Here is a 13,986-nt window from a genome sequence, read left to right on the forward strand (position 1 = left end):
AAGCCATGTTTCTCGCTTTCCTCTCGCTTGTATGAGATGGTTGAAAATTTAAAAAGAGCTGTTTAAATTTTTCAGGTCCTCCTGACTGCATTTAGGCTGAGTGCTTGAAATCCCATGGCATGAGTTTCTGCTTGTACTTGTGCTGAGCACGTTGTGTGCTCATGTTGTGTTTCATTCGGACAGGCCCCTGTCGCTGGGCCTTGCAGGGTCTCTTTGGAACATCGTGCGTGCTGCTGACTGCTCACATTTGCTCATTTTTTGTCTTCAGATGAGGGTTTCTCCTGTATTTCTTGGTGCATTTTAATGGCTCCTCTGTATTTTGCAAAAAAAAAGGTGTCTATCAGGCAGATGTCTGTACTACCCACATGCACATCCATAGTGATGCCAGGCTGGCACAGGGAAGCTGCCCTCGTAGGTGTCCCAGTCTTTAAATTCCACCACCCCGAGCACAGCACAAACACACAAAAGCTCTTCCTTGCCTCTTCGTTCTGATTCTGAGGATGCAGACTGCTCATTCTGCTCACTGCTGTTCAGCTAATTGTGCCGATGACCATGTAGCAAATCCAACGTTAACAGAGGAAGCACACATCCAGTGTGTTGCTGGGAAGAAATAAGAAAATCAGAAGGTCACATAGGCTTTAGCTGGTACTGGAGACACAGCTGCTGGCCAGAGCTATGCAAGGTTGGGATCAATGGGTAGCATTATCAGCCCTGTGTCTTGGATGGACTTGCTGAGTTAGATACATCCCACATTGCAGTGATTTTCCATGGCAGAGTAATTTCCTAGCCTAGTAAATTAAACTTGCCATCTGCCACATGGGGAGTTGATAGTTTTTAAAGAGATGTGCACTGAGAGCGAACCTCCCAAGTGTGCTCTGCTCAGCCTGGCAAACGCAGCCCCGTCGGCAGCTCCGTGAGCAGGTACGGAGCGCATGGAGAGCTGTGCTTGGAGGCAGGCTCGTTGCTGTGTATTTAATAACAGCACAGGCAGAAAGGGAGGAAACACCTGTGGTTGTGATGAGCCGGTGACCATCGTATGGGCTTGAGCTGTATTCATGTGGCAAAATATTTTCTAAATGTCAGGCTGGAAGTTTTGGGTAGCGTTTGGTGCTGTGTTCACAGCGGGCTGCTGGATAATGGTTTGGAAATAATAGCAAGCGTGGGGGGAGTTTTGTTGGCAGGTGGTGAAGGATGAGGGCTTCTGCAGTGCAAAACCAAATGCCAACCTGAGCAGTGTTCGCTGACAAGGACGTGCTTACGAGCCCCCATAGAAAGTGGTGGGTCCCTCTGTTGCTGTTTGGGGATAGGGGAGGGATGGGGTTTGTCTGCTTGTTTCTGCTTTCCCTTAGCCTGCATTGAAAGGTCACTTTGCAAAAGTTAAAGCATTAGAGAGGAGTAAAGATTTCCCTGCAGGAAAGAATGAGGATCTCCTGGCAGGATTTCTCAGCAACCCCTGAGCAGAACAGGGACTCGAACCACGCTTCTTTTCCCTGGGACAATGTGCACTCTGTCACATCACGATGCTTCTCTCTGTGGATTCTGCAAATTGAAAAGATAATGCTGGCAAGTGGCCGGATCGGTGAATCTACAAAGCTCAGCCCAGTGCAATTTCCAACTTTTTTTTTTTTTTTTTTTGCTTAGCAATGCTGTTTATTTCGGTGTTCCAAGCTAACAATTTTACTGATGTGTACTTTTTTTTTTTTTACTGTTTGAAAGCTAAACTTCAGTAGTTGACATTTGAGTGACTTGGAATTCTAATTTCTTATTATTTGCTGATAAATGTTCTCAAAAGATGATAACCTTCATCCCTGCAACATTAAGTCTGGTCTGGTGAATCAGGGACTGCAGCTAAAAGACACACAGTGCCTAGGCAATTTGAGCTTTTTTCAAACACATACTGCTCTTAAATCTCCTAAATTATTAAATTTGACTTTAACAAAATCTCCTTAAATAGGCTGCATTATGCAGTAGCTGCCTTTTGAATAGCCTAAAGAAAATCCTATTGCGTGTCCCTCCTGAATTGAGGAAAATTGGCTTTGTTGTGCAGAGGAGACATCTGGCTTCGGAAGTGTTGGGAGGAGCAGCCAGGTCAGGGAACTGGCAGGAGCAATTTTGGTTTTGGTCTTACAAATGCATGCAAGTAACTTGAGGTGTCAGTGCAGCCTCTTGGTGTTTGAGAATCCCGTGTGTATGTGGGTATAATCCACACTGACAAAATGAAAGTTTTGGGGAAGGGGTATTTTTGAAGAAGATGTCGAGAGAAAGGACGGTGCCCTCAGTACTGATTCTCCAAGAGGTGTCTCATCTTTGGCACTGTTCTTTGAGCCTTAGCTACTGGAATGTTCTGTGAGAATCTTTGCTTTCATTTCTTTACAAAAGGTTGGTTTTTTTTTTTCCTCTGGTGTTTAGAGCGAGGAGCTTGTAAAAGCAAAGTGGAAATGCTCCAGAATAAACAGGGCCATACCAAGAAACCAAATCATTATTATCTTTTTTTTTTTTTTTTTAAGTGTGACTTTGTTTTTAATTTTGGAGAGAATTGTATTTGGAAGTGGAGAGGGAAAGGTGCATATTTCCAGATTTTTATTATTATTATTTATATTTTTTACTCTTTTTTTTGTTGTTGTTTTGAAGCGGGAAGGGAGAGGCTTGGATGCATTGCTGAGGGTCCATTGGTGTTCTTTCCTCTTGTGATCTCAGTACATCCTGTGGTACCAATATTCCTCGCCAGTTATATTCCTGTAATTGGGCATTATGGATAGAGCAAGAAAACATCACTGCTCATGGATGCTAATCTGCATTCTGCTACCGATTTATCTTGTGTTCTCATGCAGCTCACTTAATTATGGCATCTTTGTATTTTCCAAGAATTTAGGATAATAAGGTATTGACTTTTTTTTGAGGGAAACATTAAGACTGATTGGCCCTTCTGATATATGGTAAGTAGCTACCCCGGGGAGAAATGAATCTCTGCGTCCACCAAAGCAGCAGACCGATATATGGATCGGTCCGTATGGATCGCAGCCCCCTGAGGGGCTGCCAGTTGGCCTCTGGTAACAAAAAAAGAGCACAGGTATATAATGTCTTTCCCAGCCCTGAATGTTCACTGGCTGTGTCTGAATGAAACAATCAAAGCTGGTGTCTACTGCCTTCAGCCAGGCCTGGCCCACGAGCTCGATGTGTTATACGGCATGTTCTTGGTTTTGACTGCCTGAATGTCCTCCAGACCCTTCATCTCAGGCAGAAAGCCTGCCAGTGCAGCACAGCATTTAGCAAGCAGATAGCCTCTGAAAAATTGCAGTGCCAGATCTTTTCCCCATGTGTACTGCCTCATCTTTATTGCCTTTAAAATCTGGTAACGTCTTATTTCTGTCACTAGTTCATGCTAGATTGTGGTGAATGTGGGAGGGAGCTTTTATTTTTATTTGTTCTTTTCTTCTGTCCTGGCTTCCAGCAGAACGGTGCTGAAACAAGCAGCAGGCTGAAACGAGCACAAATGCCCCATTGCAACCCTAGTCCCGAGCAGGTTCTTGGAAGTGGGTTCCTCTCATTAGGCTTTTACCCTGACAAGAGCATCCTCCAAAGCACTGCTTGTAGAGGAACCAAGCGTGGAAAAAATCCCCTCCTCCTGCAGCGGAGAGCACACTTGCCGGTGATTTGCAGAGTCCTTGCTTAAACAAATTAAGTAATGATGTTTTAGGGCATGAAGAAACCTGTATGTACGTGAACCCTGCACATATTCCCAGCTCTGCAGGCAGGCTTCTTCAGCATCCTGAGTGCCAGTCCTTGGCTTTCTGCTGTTCTTACCTGTAGGGCTCAGGCTGACCTAACGGTAAGTGTAGGTGCAGCTGTATTGCATAAAGTGGTTTCTGTGGGGTTTAGCTCATCCCGTGTTTTCGGCCAGATTGAGTGGTGGTGGTTTAAAGTGCTCGTGTCTTGGAATAGCTGCTTCCATGCTGTGAAGGAGGAGGATATGCCAGCATAGCTAATGTGATAAAACTTTCTGTAGTGTAGACAAGCGCTTGGTAGCAGCAGAATGAAGTTAACAGCCCGTCTGATCGATGCGACAGCTGCTGCTCAGAGCCTTGGGAATAGTCATGGACTTGTATAGATTTCTTGACTTCTCCTTTCTGCTGCTTAAAGCAGGACATCTGAGCTGTGGGTGAAGAAGGGTGTGAAGGATAATAAAAATTAAAAAGAGGAGGTGGGGAGTCAGCAGGAGGGGTAGAGTGATGGGATTTCTTCACAGTCGGTGTTGTCTCAGTTGCTGTCTTCCAGGGAGTTTTTATTCTTTCTCAGCAAGCAAGGTAGTGAAACCTCAAAGTCAAAAGCAGAACTTCCAAAGCAGGGATGAAGATCTGAGTGTAGCACCAACAGCCTGTGCATTTGGTTTTCCCTTACTTTCATTTTGGCAAGAGATTTCCAGCACCTCTCAGTCCCTGGTGACGAGCTCCTTTCCTGGAGGTGAGACCCAGTTCAGCTTCTGAGGAGGAGACTTACTGCTCCACCTAGCAGGTGATAAGCCGGCGATTCCTTTGCCATTTTCTGTTTCCCCATGAGCTGGAGGTAGTAACAGGAAGGCTGGCCTGCACTGGGAATTACTGGGGCCATATGTTCCAGCTGCCGTAAGGACACAACAACGCCTTGCATTTGCAAACTACTGCTTAGCTTGTTTAGAAGTTGGCTAGAGAGAAGGATGTTGGCTGTTTCAAGGGTTAAGAAATAAAAGTTATCATTAAAAATGAGGCACGAAAAAACAAAGCTCATTGATAATTTCTTGCGCTCAAGAAGGCCTTAACAGATAATCTACATCTGGTAGATGAGCAAAATGTGTCTCATGTGTGACAATTATTTTTAAACGTGCTAATATGCAAGCTGTTGTGAGTTATTTAAAGCTTCCTGGATGGAAAGTATCCTGCTGTATCTGTGGAAATCTGCTTTTTTACTAGGAGAGAGGAACAGGTGCAGTCTACTTGGGATGAAACTGGTTTGCAGTGCAGAATGGTTTATTCTAAAACACCGAAAACTGCAAGAGCCTGATGAGCTAGGATGTTTGGTGGGAGTACACTGAGTAAGATTGCCTCTGTCATCCAAGGTTGTAAAATATGATTTAGATGCCACATAAATGCTTTACATATTGTAATTAACTAGCCTTGCAAACTTTTTCTCATCCATTTGTCACAGGAACTTAATTTAAACTGTAAAATACCATTTGTTGTGATCACTTTTTGGCTGGAAAATCTTGTTCTTGGGTTTGTAAATCTCCTCTTTGCTGTTTTTTTGGCAAGGCCAGAGCGAGGGAGGGTGAGGAGCAAATTCCTTCCCGGTCCAGAGCATTGCAGGGGGTGTTGGGTGCACAGGGAGGGTGTGGGAGCAAGGGCAGGGGCTGGTGGGCAGGGGATTTTGCTCTGTGTTTGCTTCTATTTCATTATTCTGCCTTGGCCATGCCTGGAGGCAGGAGGGCAGGTTTACAGGCCAGGAAACTGGTGTCTGGTGAGACGACTTCGGTGCCTGCCACGTTGGATCCTGCTCACGTTCCCCTGTCACCGACAGCAATATCGGGCCTTGGCAAGGCCGGCCAAGGGAATGTCTTGAAAGAGCTGATTGATTAGTCTGGAGGCACTGGGTTGTAGCAGGGAATATTGAATTCAGCTCCTGAGCAAGATGATCGTGCAGGATAGATTTTCGTGGTCTTTCTGGGCCAGCATGAGCTGGCTGTGACTGCTGGAAGGCCCCAGGAGCCTGGGCAGTCCCGGATAACACAGCTGGCCTGTGGGGGCTGTCACTGGGCCTGCTCTGCACACAGAATCATTAAGGTTGGAAAAGGCCTCCAAGATCATCTGGTCCAACCATCCCCCTACCACCACCATCACCCACTAAACCATGTCCCCAAGCACCACGTCCAACCTTCCCTTGAACACCCCCAGGGACGGTGACTCCACCACCTCCCTGGGCAACCCAGTGCCTGACTGCTCTTCCTGAGCAGAAATGTCTCCTCATTTCCCACCTGAACCTCCCCTGGCACAACCTGAGGCCATTCCCTCTGGCCCTATCACTGGTTAGCTGTGAGGAGAGGCCGACCCCCAGCTCCCCACACCTTCCTTTCAGGGAGTTGCAGAGAGCAATGAGGCCTCCCCCGAGCCTCCCCTTCCCCAGACCAAACACCCCCAGTTCCCTCAGCCGCCCCTCACAGGATTTGTGTTCCAGAACCTTCACCAGCTTCATAGGCCCTGCACAGGCCCTGCAGGCAGGAGCTCTGCACAGGATTTCTCCTGCTGACAGTGTGGTGCTCAGCACCAGAAAGGGCATCAGGATAGGTTTCAGGTAGAGGTGGATGTCCAATTTACGAGGCTGCCTTGGGAGGTTGACTGTTCAGCATATTTTTAAACCAAGAAAGGGTTGTGGAGATGCTCATGTGTCCTTGCATGGGCAGTTGGCACATCCGAACACAGCAGCCATGCTGTACCAAGTCCCTTTTATCCCAGAAGGGGCCAGTGCTTTGCACTCTGAAACCTTGCAGCTAGCTGCTAGCTGGGAACCTCAGCCCCACTGCTTTTATGTGCATCGTTCCGGCAGTGCTGTGGCTGTTTAACATTAATGTTTGTTCTCAAAAATAGCTTTTTAAAGCCACAGTCAGGGCTTTGCCTTATCTTCCCGTCCCCTTGCAACTGAAACACATGAAACACGTCTGCGTGTGCCACGTGCAGAGTGCTGCAGTTACAGCTTGGGGACTGAGGGAAACTAGAGCTTTCTTAGTTGTCTCTGGTTTTCTTTTGCTATGCCTAAAGCCTTTGTATGTTTTAAGTAAATGTTTGGCATTTGATGCTTCTTCAGTGAGAATACTGGTTAGTGCTCTTGGAGGATACTTGTTTTGTTTGTCCTTAACTTAGGAAAGGGAGAGAGTCCTTTTTTTCCCCCTCCTCTTGTCTTCCCCAGAGAATTTGCAGTTTGATCCTTTTGAGGTCAACGGGCTGTGTGAAAGTCCAGGCTTTTAAGTTAAGTCACAAGTTAAATTCCTCCATTAAATACTGGTCATGACACTTCCTTCATGTCCACAGCTTTGCAGGGCTCAGTGGGTTATCCGAATCTTTTATAATTCTGTTTATAATGTGTCAAGGTACGACAGCAAGCTTGAGTATACCTCGCAATATGTATGGAACTGCTCTTGCTTCTGCACTGCCTGCTGCAAACCTGCTGTACGGAGCAGGGAGCACCATGCTCATCTCTTTTAAAGGTTTTTCTCCTTTAACTCTCATAATTTGTCCTTTTGAATAACTTTCTGGGGTGTTCCTAACTTGGGTTCTGCCTGCCAAACTGTTATCAAATAGATCTGTAGCTTACAGGCTCATAAATGGTAAAATGCAAAGAGCAAATGTGGCAGAGGAATGAAAGCAAGCCCTTTCAAAACTCAGTGCTGTGCTGTTGGAGCCGTTCTCTCCATCCCACACCCAACGTAAACACAAAAATAGGGGAACCGTAGGAGTAGAAATGGGGGTAGATTAGCACTTGCTTCGTGGCTTTGCATGCTGTTAGTTTTCTTTTCATAAAAGCTGTGACAGTAATTGGAAGAGACTTCTGCTGTGGTGCTCTGGACGCCCTGCCCTGTAGTAATAAATGACAAGTTACTCTCCTATAACCAGGAGACCTGTTAGCTGCAGCGTGCTGTGTTTTCTTGTTTTTTAACACGCAACAAATGGCACATAGCCTAGGAATTTATTTCATAGTTTGACTATTTTTTACAATTCAAAAAAAAAGGCTCGTTTAGAATTTCCCATATTCTTGGCATATGTTTTTTTAGCCCAGCTTTCCTGGTAGCATTTGTTGCTAATGCAGCGTGTGATCCATGTGATTGCGGTCTCACAGGCCTTGGTAGGTGAGAATTTTCAGAAGTGCATTTATTTTTTTGCCATATCCCTGTGGTTGGAGAATAGTCTTAATGCTGAGGATTACATACTGCGAGCTGCTGTTTTATAATGTATTCCTTCACTGAATCAAATGTGCTGGCAGGTCAGGTTATCCAGCAGCCTTGCTGCTGTCGTGTGTATGCCAGAGGGGAGATACCAGTGCTCTGAAATGCCAGTAGCCTGTGTGGTGTGATGCCACCTGTATATTTTTGTCTCCTGGACTTCCAAGAGCAGTGAAATGATGATAGCACTAAAGCTCCTGATGCTTCTTCAGTCCTAAAAATAAGTTTGAGTTGCAAAAACTTGTCATTTTCTAAGGTTCTCTGTGTGTGTGTATTTATATTCCCTTTATTTATTTCTATATACATAAAAAGGGAAAGAGAAGCACTTGTCAGGCTGGTGGCATACTTCATGTTGATAAAACTGTGCCCCTTAAAAAAAATGATGGGTGGGGAAAATGCATCTTTGTGTATTTGGTAAGCATTTAAACTTCCCACCACGTCTGTTAAAACGTGTAGGGAGGACTGCTGCAGCTCAGGGACCGTCCTGGGTCAGGAGACTCTTACTGTCCTGCTATGTGCTCCGGGCCAGCCAGCTAACTTGGTGTCTCTCTTCTCTAAGCGGGAAGTACCCAAGGGAGCTTGGAAGGTTAATCAGCTTTCCCCTGCAGGCTGCTTTGGGATCAGCTGCCAAACGTGAGCCCTCAGACCCCCTTTGGGGTGCTGCAGGGTGAGCACACCCTCCTGTTCTTGCTCCTCTGCTGATGGCAGTGGGTGACTGCTGGTTTCAGTGTCTTTTCTCATGGGAATGTGTTTGTGTGATACCTTTTTTCACTCACTCACAAAGCCACCTCCAGCCGGCTTCCTAAAACACGTGGGACTGAGAAAAGCATTTCTCATTGCATAAGAATCGAGTGTCTTCCTATTAACAGTGGTGTGTTATTTTTTTTAACATGAATTTAGGTCGTGCCTTTGTCTCTTCAACATTGCAGACATAATCGCCACAAAGGCTTGTTTCTCTGTGGCTTTTCTCTTCCACAACTGCAGTGAATCAAAGACATCTCGGTCCATTCCCCTCCACCCAGCTCAGCAGGACGGAGACCGAGGAGAGCTGCTGTTCGACCTACATGGCTACCCCGTGCTAGGTTCTCAATAAGAAAGCTTCAATAAGAAGACAGTGGCTGAATTGGCAGGGGTTAATCCGTTGCTTGCCATTTAAAGCAGTCGGGCTGCATATCTTGTCCTTTACTGAAAAGGGTAAAGGTAGGTTGTGTAACCCAGCCAGCCTGCTCTCCTTTTTAGCTTCCAAAACAGGGAGGTGAGCACATCTGGCAATTAGCAGCACATCTCAGTTACTGCAGGGAGCACGTTTACTGTCTCAGAGAGAAATCTTGACCATTGATACTGAATGGCATTTTGTGTAGTCATTCTGGATAAGAAAGAAATAAACAAAACTGCCAGAAAACCACAGGGTCAGCACTACAGTTAGTTATTGTTTGTTCTCTTCTCCCACGTGGACTGATAATGAGCCTTTCTGCCTCATTTAGTTATATGGTTGATAGATATATGTGGGAGTGTATGTATGTATCTACTATCCTTGCTTGAACAGAATTCACTTGTATTTATTTTTTGTACTATTTTATGGCCTTTGTTTTGTTTTGTTTTTACTGAACTTAAGGAGTAAATGCTCTGAGTAGGCAACCGAGCGGCTCCTAGGGCATGGCTGGGCTGCAGCATTCTTCTCCCTCCTTAATAAAAAGCTGTCACTGCCTGGGAATATTCTCACACATTCTCATTTCAGAGGCTGTGCTTGGTGGTGGTGGGAGCTTTCTCTTCTGAACTGGACCGGAGTTTGGTAGCTGGGACCCTTGGGTGTTCTGCTATTTCTGTCCGCTTGTGAAGTGCTGATGACACTTGGCTCCTTTGCAGGGCTGTCGTAAACACAGCAGGCTTGATTTGGCACTGAGAAAATGCAGAGAAGCCTCTTTGAGATTCCTGGTAACAGTGTTGTTGTGGCAGCTTCCAAAATTGCCAAACCCAATTCAAATTGCTGCTGGTCTGTGACATGATGGTAAAATGTGTGCAGCTGGTGCCTGCATCGCGTGTAAAAGACACATCATGAACATATTAAGGGTAAAGGATGGACTCTGAGAAATGACAGGGGTTAATAATGCTCTGATGCTGAGGGTTTGTACCGCTGGAGTGGCTTGGCTCCTCCTAATGTGTTCTGCGTGTGGTCTTGCTCTTCAGAAGCCTTGGTGAGGAGTCAGGAATTGCTGCTTTGTGTAGGATCAGTGCCTCTTCTAGTGGGCACCTGGACAGGTCCTAACTGTTTCCGAGAAAGCTGTAAGAAAGTAGACAGGGATCCGGGTGTGATGTGTATAGAGGGAATGGTTTTTCTTTACTGCTGCTCAGCCAGGAGAGGGCTTGTGTCCTTGAGCACAAGCTGGTAAAATGCTATTTTTTTTTAATACACATGAATGGAAACATCTTGCATGAATGCAGTTTTCCTGTGCACGTTTTTCTTGCATTTGTGCACACACACTAAACCCTCTGTTTCACAGAACAGAAAATGGGTAGATTTTGTGGCAATTTTTTGTTTCTGAAGGATCTTTCTGGATTACGCGCACTGTCACAGGGCGCCACCAAGTAACAGCAGCTGGTTTGCAGAAGTGACTAGCAATGGGAAGAGGCTTAGTCTGGGAGATGGCTTGAAAAATCCTCTGAACGGCCTCATTCTTGGAAAACATTGAGTAGCTGGGCTCCCAAAAAGCAGGCTAGCGTGATGCTGAGGTGAAATGGCATGTGGTGTCTGGAAACCTTGGAAGCAGGTGGGAGGTGAGAAGTGAACATTCACTTCCAAATGCGTGGAAGTTCACATCCCTAATGTATCTCCTTTCGGCTGCATTGTGTCTGATTTTTTAGGGAAGATAAAGGAGGTGAACTGCAAAGAGAGAGCTGCTTCTTTGTGATTTCAAGGGATCTGGGAATCCAGGTCACTTTGGGTCCTTCCTTATTTCTGCATAGCACCTCTACTCCTAGCCCCGCTTACGTTAGGTGATAAAGCACTTGTTTTCAGGAGAAGCTCCTGGAGCTCGTGAAAGCGAATCTTTTTGAGCGTTTAAAACCCTTTTTGTGACTCCTGCAAAAAAAACCTTTTTTGTGACTCCCTGACTGTTCTGCAGGGAGCTGTTCCCTGACCTTTCAGCCAGTGGTTCGGCATTTCTCGGGGGGGAGCCCTGACAGCACATCGGATGAGTTTGTTGCTGAAAGGCCACGGCTGAAGGCTGTTATTTTCCAAGATGATGTGGCAGCTTCATGGTCCTGCTTGCTAGATGGTTTCCCTGAGAGCATTTACTGGTTAAGCAATCTCCTGGTGGCATCTAGGATCCTTCTTCAGGTGCTGATCAGTGCTGGGAGCAAAGTGCAGTGGATGTGCCTCTCTCTAAAGAGGGATATCGGTGCCTCTCCTGTTCTGGCTTGAACTTGCAGAAATGGGATAGCATCGGTGGGAGGAGTGGGCCGTGCTCTTTCCTGCTGGGTTGAAGAACTGGATTTTAGTTTTGGTTCTGCCCCTGAGCCTTCTGGCTGACTCCACTCGAGTCAGCTCTTCTCCCAGTGCTTTAACTTCCTCTATTTAACTGCGCAGTTTGCTCTGGAAAAATAGGCTGTGTGAGAGCTGCACGTTAATAACTGCATCTGAGATCAGAGGAGTCACCGAGTGTGCGATAAATACGATCACCTTAAACTCCAGCGTAGGACATTATAATTATTAGTGTCACGTCTGCTCTCCAACCGAGATGTTCTTAAGCCCAATTTTATTTCAACCAACAAGCAGATCTCTTATTTCACTATTACTCTTTCAAATGAGGAAAGTTGTTCACGCTTGATACTAAATTATCACTGGGTTAAAGAAACAATCATGAAACACAGGAGTGCGTTGAGTACAGCAATAGCAATGTTTTAATTACATGGAAATCAAAACTTATTTTCTCTTTGCTTTAATCTAATATAGGGGTTGGAGGTATGAAAGCTGGGAGCGTGACAAAACTGCTAAAGATGGATAGCACCAGCCAGGGTGCTCAGATGCCTGGGTATTTTGACTTCCCAGCCTGTGACACAGAAGGGATGGATGTGCAGCGGGTTTCTTCCTTTCTTTTTAAGTCATTGTCAAGCGTAGTGCTGACCAAGAAGCAGGTCTTGTTTAGGGTCTCTCTGTCAGTCCATCCATTGAACCTCAGGTCTGCAGAGCTCCTCGTTCCTTTGGATGGCTTTGATTCCTTTCCAGCTCTTTTCCTCACTGCAGCGCTCTTGCCACTGCTGACTGGCATGCTTCCTTGTGCCTCTGGTCCTCTGCTCATCTCTTGAGTAAATCCTGTAATACCACCAGGGTTGCTTAAGAGGCCCCCTCTCTGTGCTTTTCCCCCATTTGCAGTGTGAATGCTTTTGTAATTGCCGAAGAGATGGTGCCTTGAGGTTTATGACCCTGCCTGAGCCCTTCAGAATGAATTATGGCCTTTCATTTACTGCGAGGGTCACGTTCTCGCTGTAATTGCACCAAAGTGACTTTCCACTACATTTGGTACATGCATGCAGACATGCCATAATTTGTTCTGTAGGACGCAGCCTCCCCATAATTACAAGGAATATGTAAGCTCGCCTGCCTCGAACATGGCATTAGGGCTCTCCCTCTCTCATTAAATCAACATAAATCTCTTGACGTAGTCTTGTTGGTTTCTCCCTTCTGTTCTCCCCCAAGTAATGAACAGAAGTAGTTTGTTGGTGAAAGCTTGCTCTAGTTGGATAATTTTGTACGTTGGCCACACTGGTGCAAGCTGGAGGTAAGCTCACATCGCTGTGTGACGTTGCTCTGGTGTAACACAAACACAAGCACTGGAGTTTTCTGGTGGGGGCCTTGTGTTTGATGTCTTGTCTCTCCGGCAGATCCTTTAATACAGAAAGCTGCTCTGGGTGCCTGTGGGATAATTGGGCATTGAGAAACACATAACCCTCCATCACAGGAGCCTGGAGTGTGCTGGATGGGGCGCACAGACCTTCCTGAGCCCTTCAGGCTGGGGGTTTGACCACCTACAACACTGGATGGTCTTAATGCTCTCAGAAAATCTAGAGATTTCTTCTCTTCCCTCACCTTGAGTTGTTTAACAAAGAGTTCCCTACAAATGCTCCAAAGTGTGGGTACCACGTGGCCAGTTTCTAGCCCCCTGCTGTATGGTTTTCAGGTTCCTTCCTTTGTGTCTATGGGGTATCTGCAGGCCAGGTTTGGTATCACCAGTCTATTTTTTTTTTCTTGAGATCTCTTAGACTTTTGATCTCAAGGGCATCTTTGATAAAGAATTTCACAAATTCAGCTCGGTTGTTGTCTGTAGGGGTGGGTTCAGCTGCGGTGTATGCTTAAAAAAGGGCAGCCCTTGCTTCCTTTGGACGAGATTAATTCTTGATACAATTCCCAATGATTTTTGTTATTTATACCTGCATTCGATTTTGGTCTGCATGGTGGCAGCTAGAGGCAGTAATTTGTCTTTGTATGTGGATAGAATTTGCTCACTAACTCCATGCTGTTAGGAAAACATTCCCTTTAAATCCTCTAAACTATTTGCACTAATCCTCATTAGAGTATTCTCTGTGTTTCTGTCATTTGCTTTTGTCCATTGCTGAATTAATCTTGTACCTAAGAACCTTACAAGGGGGATGCTGAAACAGGAAAGGACAGGTGAGAAGATTGCAGATTACTGTTGGTTTTCCACTGGCTGCCCTTTCTCATTGCTGTGTTAACTTCCAGGCTTACCGAGTGAGCCTGACTGCAGGGCAAGGCTGAGTGCTGCTCGAACAGCAGCTTCCATCTGGGGTTCCTTTGGAAAGCAGCGTTTGCTGATCTGCCAGCTTTTATTTTTGTTTATTTGTGCCTACTGCGTTTGTCAGGGCACAGTAGAGGGTAGAGTCACGCAAAGAGCTGCCTGAAGACTTGTGGGGACTAAATCAGTGTGCTCAGACCAGATATGAAAGCATGTTTCGGATAGCAGCGCCCGAATCCAGGAGCAGCATGATCCCTTCCCACCCCTTTGACC

General features: G+C 45.9%; 1 protein-coding gene across 1 annotated transcript in view; it reads left to right on the top strand.

The window, feature by feature from the left end:
- MYBBP1A (MYB binding protein 1a) overlaps positions 1-13,986 on the top strand; it is a gene marked incomplete at its 5' end in the record, with an annotated part of 59,698 nt that overhangs the window by 30,632 nt on the left and 15,080 nt on the right. The window lies entirely within an intron of this gene.

This window comes from Aythya marila (genome assembly GCF_965140915.1).
Source record: "Aythya marila genome assembly, chromosome: 20".
Classification (NCBI taxonomy): Eukaryota; Metazoa; Chordata; class Aves; order Anseriformes; family Anatidae; genus Aythya; species Aythya marila.